At 39.7% G+C, this 8,658-nt stretch overlaps 1 protein-coding gene across 1 annotated transcript in view; it reads left to right on the top strand.

Annotated features, from left to right (window-relative positions):
• Positions 1-8,658, top strand: part of LOC110288370 (uncharacterized) — a 145,428-nt gene that overhangs the window by 123,437 nt on the left and 13,333 nt on the right.

The raw sequence follows: 8,658 nt of genomic DNA, 5'->3' as shown, positions 1-8,658 counted from the left end.
TAACTTAAGAATTTAGTTGTGGTGGGCTGGTGAGATGGCTCAGCGGTTAAGAGCACTGACTGCTCTTCCAAAGGTCCTGAGTTCAAATCCAAGCAACCACGTGGTGGTTCACAACCATCCTTAATGAGATCTGACGCCCTCTTCTGGTGTGTCTGAAGACAACTACAGTGTATAATAAATAAACAAATCTTTTTTAAAAAGAAAAGAATTTAGTTGGTTTAAACAATAGGATAGCAATGCTACTGCCCTGAGAGATATCAAAGTGGAATGAGAGCTACATGACTCACCATAGGAAACCTTGTCTCAGAAATTATTTTCTAAAAGGCTGGAGAATTAGCATCCTTCCATAGGAAAAGATCACTCATTCATCTTTGACTGATGCCCAAAGAAGAGCCAGCCTAGAACAGAATTTTTAGTTCCAAATATGCTGTTCTACATAAGTCTCTCCTAGGTTTGGGCCACAGCTTATAGTTTGAATAGTCACAGAGGCAGGTGGAGATTTACAGAGTAAAACGACCTTCTAGTCAATAATGTATGATCTAAAATTTAAAAGATGTATCAATGCCACAACTCTCCATATACAATGGACAGAGAATACAAACAGAAAATATCAAGGAAACATCACCTAACAGCACTGTGGTTACCGTTCTTATGTGAGTAAAAAAGGCTGCTTTTTTACTAAGCAACTTGGTTCAGAGGAAAGGCACAGGAGCTTCTCTGTAGGACCAGGAAGAAGTGCATCCGGAATCTGTGTGTCTCAAGGCTGTGACATCTCTGTAGAAGATTCCATATTTTATACTTTATTTTTATTTTACTTATGTGAGTCTATTGCTGGGTCCTGTCTGTGTGCATTACCTACAGTGGTCAGAAGAGGGCATTATATCCTCTGAATTGCAGATACAGCAATTGAATTACAGCCATGAGGTTTTTTAGAATGCAACCTGCATCACGTGGAACAACATCCAATGCTCATAACTATATCTGTATTTATTATATTTTTCTTGTAAAATTAATTTTTATGCATTTAAATTAGAATATAATATATCACTTCATGTAATCTTTACCTTTTCCATTTTTCTGATATATATACAATAATGTCAAATGAGGTGGGAGGTTTGGTAAAAACATGAAAGCCTAAAGAGCTAACTTCATTTCCTTAACTATATGCAATATATCTATTTACAAGCTTGAATGTACAATTAAACTGATAGACGCTCAGAAATCTCTTTGTCTATGCCAGTTTACATAGGTAGTCTACCTTTCTCTTGAGCTCGCTGAAACCCAGGAGGGCTCCTTTGCTCTCTTTCTTCAAATCCTTCCTCATCTTTGTCCTGCTATTTCTTACCACTCTGCTTCCACAATGCTATTCTAAGACAAGAGATAGAGTCCAAAGAGAGTGCCCACCAGGAGAAAGCTCAAATGTCTTATTACTGCAAAAGCAGGCGGTATCTCCCTTATTACATCCTTGGCAGGCTGCAGCAGGTCAGCTCCAGGGGGAGGTAGTGGTGGGAGGATCTGGGTCAAGTCTGTAGAGAGCTGAAACTTCACCTTTACAGAAGAGCACCTCAATGCCATCCAAGCTGATTTTGCCCCAAGTCACTGAAAAAAGACCTCAAGACCTCTCCCAAGTAATTTGCCTCAAAATGGGCAGGCACTTTCCATTCATTAGCATTCTCTTGTATTGAGGCTTTGGCTTTCAAAGGCACACCCAAAATATACCTTTCCAAGACACACCTAGCTGCATCTAAAAGTCAGTATCTTCCTAAGCTTGGAAATTTCAATACCAATTAGGTTTTCTATGAACCATATTCAAATATCCTTCAACAATTTATCCCCTTACTTCTCCCATCTCCATTCTAAATTCTTCCCTGCCAGTTTCTTCCTTGTTACATACATGCGTGACTATGAAGACTCAAATACATAAATAAAACTTGCTCACTGCATTTTTATTGATTATGTGTATGATTCAAGGACTGACTGACTTGCATTGATTAGCCAAATAGGGAACTCATTGCCTGGGGCTAATTCTCCTACTTAAGAGTTCCACTCTTTAATAAGCAATAGGACTTGGAGAGCACAAATGACAGATCATGATGAAAATAAGATGGGCCCTCTTCTCTGTGAAGTAGATTAAGTACCTACCTTGAATCCAAACGCTGCAAGTGAGCTTTTTGCTTTTTGTGGTGGCAAACCTCTCCCACCTTAGATATAGAGGTAGCTGTCACCCAAATTCCCCACAATTATCATCCTATACTTTTCCCCTACACCTCTGAAAGACTTCCAGGTACTGGAAAATAAGTATGCAACATAGAAGCAAAGGGCAACATTCTCATTTAAACACCACATCTTGCTTCAATGCCTAGAGAGTGAATTCTGTTTCTTACCCAACCACACTCTTCCATCAATGAGAGTGTTATGTTTCCAACATACAATGCTAAGAATAAACAATATTATTCCACAAAGAATCAAACCATATCGATGGAACAGACCAAATCCAGCAGAAAAATATAAAACCATGAAGATTATTTTTCAGCTTCTTCAGATAATGAAATTGCCTGACTACAATATACTTAGGCATCCCTAATCTTACACCTCTGTCTCTGAAGCACACATAGTCTCACTTTTAGGCCAACTCCACTATGTGCTTGCAGCTCTTTTCAAAGCTGCTCCTCTTGTCCAAAATACCTTGTGTATTGTATTATATTTTACTTTATTGAATGTGGGTTAGTAGGGCTGGAGAGATCTTTCAGTTGTTAAGAGTACCAACTGGAGAACCAGCTTTCATTCCTAGCATTTCCATGGCAGCTCACCTTGATCTATAACTATAGTTCCCCAAAATCCTAAAGTCTAAATAGTTACATATGAGCTGTCACCTGGCATTTTCTTGGGTATTTCCATAAATGAGAGCTTTTCTGTGTGTTCTGTCATATGGACTCAAGAGTTAATGGTATAAATATATACTTGTATACTACAAGGTAACAAAACATGTTTGAGTTACTCTTTCAGTCAGCAATGACATGTGATGTAAAGAATCAAATGTATGGTTTTGAAAGACCCCTGAAGAGGGGTAACCCTCACGCGATCTCCCCAAGAACTCAAGAGAGACCGTCCTTGCTGCAATAACATCAGGTTTATTGACAGGAACCAGCGAGCATACTAGGACTGACTCCTCGAATCCCACACAGGGGTTGGAGAGGAGGTATTTAGAGGAAAAAAAAAAAAAAAAACACACAACCCAAGAGGGTAGGGAGGGCTTTATTGGAAAATACCAAAAATACCAGTGAAAAAAATCACAAGGGGAAACTCCCTGCTTCTCAAGATTGTTCTCAAGTTTTAATCTAACTTTTGTGGTCAGCCAGTTCCTGGAACAAGGTCACTGAAGCAGACTGTGTAATTATCTGTCCTGTGGTTAGTCAAGTTCCTGGAACAGAGTCACTGAACTGGCTAACCTACATTCTTGCCTCTACTCTGTTTGCTAGGGGGGTTGGTTTTTTCCTGGTATTTCAGTTTCCTCGGAAATAAATCAACTACAAAAACAAAACAAAACAAAACAAAAACAAACAAAAAAAACCACAAAGTTTTAACTAATTTTGAGTTGTTATGTGTCAAAATTCTTAACCTACAGCAATCAGAATTTATTCTATGTACTAACTCACAATTCCCTCCCAGGGTCAGATGCACAGTTCAATTCTGAACCATGTTTTATTTTCACTCCTTTTGTTTTCTCAGTTACTTAGGGGGGTACTTAGTGAGAGAGTTTTCCTCTGTCCAGATCACCGCATGTATGACCAGAACCATAGTATAGCTCATAATCCATCCCAGTCCCAGCAGATCAGATTGTGATAGGTCAGTCAACCTGCTCTTCCTAGTCATGGAATTTACTGTCCTGAACAGTGGCTGCCACACTCAGTACAGTATTGCCTGTTGTCTACATCACAGCTCACTAGTGCACATCAAAGGAGAATCCTAGAAGGATCCCACAAGGTACCTCCTACTGTTGCTATTGATTGTTAGCTCTGCCCAGAGTACATCACTATCTAGGGTCACCCAGCTGGGTCTCAGGACAATAGCAGCACAGCTACTGGATGATGAGAGATGAAAGGATTCAGACAGTACAGGCCCATTGAGCTCTGCACAGCCACAATAGTGGTAGACATGGACTGAGTTTGGAAACTTTGTAGTTATGAACAAATTCTTGCAGTCTCCCAGAGCATGTCTTCTTCTTCAATCAAGGAACAGGGTACATTATGTGTACATGCTATTCCACACCTATATTCCTGTTCAGCCATCAATTTGCTTCATAGTTGGGAAGTCCTGCAGGAAATCATAGGTCACATTCAAACAGTAACTATTGTTCAAGGAAAAATATCCCTCATGAAAAACAATAAATTTTCTATGAACGAATTCAGAGACAGAAGAGAGATGGTGAAAATGTCATAATTATACTGGCAAAATATTGTTTTTAAAGTGGAAAAGTCTTGATGATTATGTTCTCCAGAGAGGAGGGAAGTGTATTAAAGCACACCAAGTATTACTCATGCCTATTCTCTCAGGAGGATCATCTTAAAAATTGAAAAAAAAAAAAACTGTCTTATTAGGCACGTCCACAATCAGTACCTAGATACTATTTTTGGTAGGACTAGTGTAACTACGGTAATTTGATTTTTCAGTAAATTCAATTTTTTATGCAGATTCTTGAATGCCTGGTGTTGAACCCAAAAATGGGCCAGCAGGATACTTATCAATCATCTAAAATTGATTATCTCAGTGTTCATTGCTAATATTAGGTACTGTCAAAGGAGGGAACTTTATCAACTCTTTTGTCCTGTCCCTTTCTGTCTTAACTTTTCAAGCACCATGATTACAGGCCTGAGCCATCATGTCTGGCTGAGGTGGCTTTCATGTCATTGATTAAGTCATTGGAAACATATCATGAGTAAGAAGAGAAGCTCTGATCTTCCTGTAAGCGGCCAGAGGTAACCTGCCAAGATGGTTCGCTACTCTAGATTTATATCCCAGGTAGATTATGGATCTTATACAAAAATAATTGGCCATATAATCTCATTCTTTACATCATCAAAATAGTAATGGCTTAAAATAATAATTTGGCACTTTAAATAAATAAATAAATAAATAAATGTGCATGTCATATTGTAAAGATTTGCTCTCAGTGTCCTCAGTTTCTACCTGTTCCACACATTGGTGTTAATTCTCGAGGACTTATACTTAATCAATTATTGCAAATAGATACGCATTTTTTATTTAAAAAAAATAAAATATGCACATATGATTATTGATACCTTTTTAATCTTTCTAATTACAACTACTTTAACAAGAAAAACAACTAAAAGTATAGTTAGTCACTGCCTGTGTTGATTTTTTTTTTTTTTTTTTTTTTTGCTTACTTGGTATTCTAAATCAAATTAAAACTGGCTATTACAGCCTAAGATTTGAGATGTTTTGTCAACAATTTAATGTTACACATGTTACTGAGATATTTTATAATTCTCAAAGACAAGGTATTGTAAAACTTTAAAAACTATACCTTCTTTAAAAACAAAGAAGGGGGGAGAGAAATTATATCCCCGTGCACATTATTTGGATCACATTTTTGTTTTTGGAAAAACTGGATATAATAGTGTCTAGGGCAGATAAAAAGGATCCACTTATTGGCACTTGCCATGATCCTGTTCAGATAATTAATATGGGGAAAAGGGGGAATGTTTCTGTTTTTTCCACAGAATGCTACAAGAGCATGCTAGCTTCCAATGTGATAGGCTGACCTGTGACCTGTGAGTGCCCTGACAGTGGTGACCAAAAGGCTGTGTTGAGTGCACAAAAGAGGAGAAACCGGAGAACAGCCACTTATAAACAAATGAGGAAACTTCCTATCTCCACCATGGGCTGCAGCAAGGAGTGCCAACTTGGTGCCAACTTAAAATAAAAACAATTAAAAAACAACTTGGTGCCAACTTAAAATAAAAACAATTTAAAAAGCTGACTCATGAGGCAAAAAGACTGGTACAGAGAATGTACAAGATGCTTTCGTCAGAGACACTGTTTTTGGTCATTCAGGCCAGCTCCTTATAGCTATGAAAGTTTGTGTACCTTACCTATATGCTTATTGTTAGATAATTTTAAGAGTTAAGATCGCCAATCTTGACAAGTCCTTTCATATTCATTGTAATTCTTGTCATTTAAATAATTGTGTAGATCCTAATTTAGATAAGGAATCTGCTGTTATGATTTTGTTAAAGAGACCTACTTATGTTTTGCTGCTTATTAGAATTAGAAAATGATCCTTGGTTTAAAAATCTGAGAATACAAACTTTAAAAAGGTATCTACCACAGCTTTAGATCAGCAGCTACATACTGCCCATTTTGTTAATGATAAGCATAGGAATATTTCCATAGCTTTGTCAGAGCAACATATTATATAGATAAAAATTTAGAGGCAAAAGAGGTCTTAGAAGTAGTAGTCTTAGCATAGGACAGGATATAGCATCCTAGAAAGTCCTTGAGCTGACCATGGGTTTGGAATTCAGGAAGAACGTTGCCTATTCAGTGACATTCAGAATTGCCTCTGGCATTACACTATCACTTTGAATAAAAGCTAGATCACTGCCTTACACAGGAATTTACCATCATCTAGGAAGAAGGAAGTTTAAGACCTAAAGAGGAACCAGAGTAGATACTTAGAACTATAGATAGCTGAGTTACACCCATACACACATATTTAAAATGGCCTAGGGGAAAGGTGGACTACTAAAACTGGTTTTCAACCTCCCCCTGGCTTTCGACCTTGTTGCCCTCCCTTTTAGGGCCCCTATTGGGACTCCTATTATTGATCTCCTTTGGTCCTTGGGCATTTCAGAAATTGACCCGATTTGTAAAATCTCAAATTGATTCATCTCTTCCAAGCGCATTTGTTTCAATTCATTACCATCGGCTGTATGTTGGCGATAACAAGCAGGTTACTGGAGAAGAGTCAGACATGGATACTGCTTCATCACCCTCGTCTTGGGGAGAGAGACTCAATTTCCATAAAATGCTTAACTAAGATCATTCCCCTCTCCCTAAATTCGGTCATCAGTGTCATGCCACGAATCATTTATAGATTGCCGTAGTCTGTGCTTCCGACATGGTAATATACATTCTCGCCACATTGGAAACTAAACAGTCATCCCAGGCTAGACACATCGAAAAATTGGAACTTGAAGCCGTCGCCCGTGAGAGTTGTAAGAGTAAGTACTGCACAGAGATTAGTCTGGAAGCTGTTAGACAGTCTCTGAGAGGCAGGTCTGATTGCATGAAGGTTGAGTGCCCTAGGGTCCTTCCCCCAGGAAAAACGGCACAGGAGCAGGTCAGGGTTACTCTGGGTAAAAATCTAAGAGTCAACCCTGTACATGGCCCCTAATATTACACACTGGGGATCAGACCTCTACCTCTACCCACGGAGCTTGCTTCGTTCCCAAATCCCTTGGCTAGCCCAAGTTATACCCAACAGACTGGGACCATTAATTCAAGCCTCATAGATGACTTGTCCTTGTGTCCTTCGTGGTTTTAGAGAATCACCGGGTGAGTAAACAGACATTTAGGCAATCGTTAAAAACATGGCTACAAATTTATTATACAATCTGCCTTTATAAAAATATTAAAACGGGGGAGATGTTGGGAGCTATTAAGACAACTCTTGATCTCTAAATTGGGCCTCTCCCCCCGAGAAGAAAAGGGGGTCAAAAGCGGGCCACCGACACATCGATTCTGAGAACAAACACGGGATGTTCCAGCCCTAAGTCATCGCTGATGTCCTGACCACACCCTGATACCACCAAGTTCCTGCTTCCCCATGTAGCTGCCAAAAGAAAGAATTTCTATTGCCCCCCTCCCACTGATAAGTACTTCTCCTTTTGCTTGTATTACCCCACCCCTCCCGCTGATAAGTATCTGTACTTCCCCTTTTGCTTGTGCATTTAAGCCTTGGGCCTTTCTCAATACATTTGGGGCTTTGATGCAATTCAGAACGGTTCTGTGTCGTTATTCCCACAAGGCCCTCGTCTCTCTCTACCCCCCATTTGGTTATTAGGAGAAGGTCCCCTCTAGACCCTCGAATAACTGGACCTGCTGGACGGGTCAACTTTAAAGAAGCAATGTGTGCCATTCTATCCCGTCCTGCGGGATTCAGTTATTCCTGGGTGCGAGGGGGACCACGAACCTGGAAGGAAATGGGAGGAAAAGAAAGAGAGGTGGAGACCAAGTAGATTGTACCTATCAAGGTCTCGTTTATTAGGCTGAGGTGCCTTCTTTTTAAAGCATACATCGCGGGGAATATGGGAGGGGTCGAGGGAGAATTATACAAAGAACAAAGAAGTGGGCATCTGCTGACATGGGGGCCGAAGTCAGGCGCCAAACGGCGGGCACTCTGCATCTTATCTCTGGAACATAGATCCTCCTTGACAGCCTTGGGTGTCAGGCTGGGCTCAGGCATAGCTCATGTCCTTGGATGTCATGGGAACTCAGGAAGAGATAGGGAAGAGGGGACTTTTATTCAACTTTATAGCCTTAGGTGTTAGGAAGGGAATAAGGAGGAAGGGGGGTGGCAACCAGCTCTTAGCACAAGGCCATTTGATTTGTTAAAGAGATTTGAGAAGGGATCAC

This window comes from Mus caroli, unplaced genomic scaffold, assembly GCF_978045245.1.
Source record: "Mus caroli unplaced genomic scaffold, Mus_caroli_1 scaffold_15, whole genome shotgun sequence".
Classification (NCBI taxonomy): Eukaryota; Metazoa; Chordata; class Mammalia; order Rodentia; family Muridae; genus Mus; species Mus caroli.
Note: the sequence above shows the minus strand (reverse complement) of the source record. Positions and strands in the feature narration are given on the sequence as shown.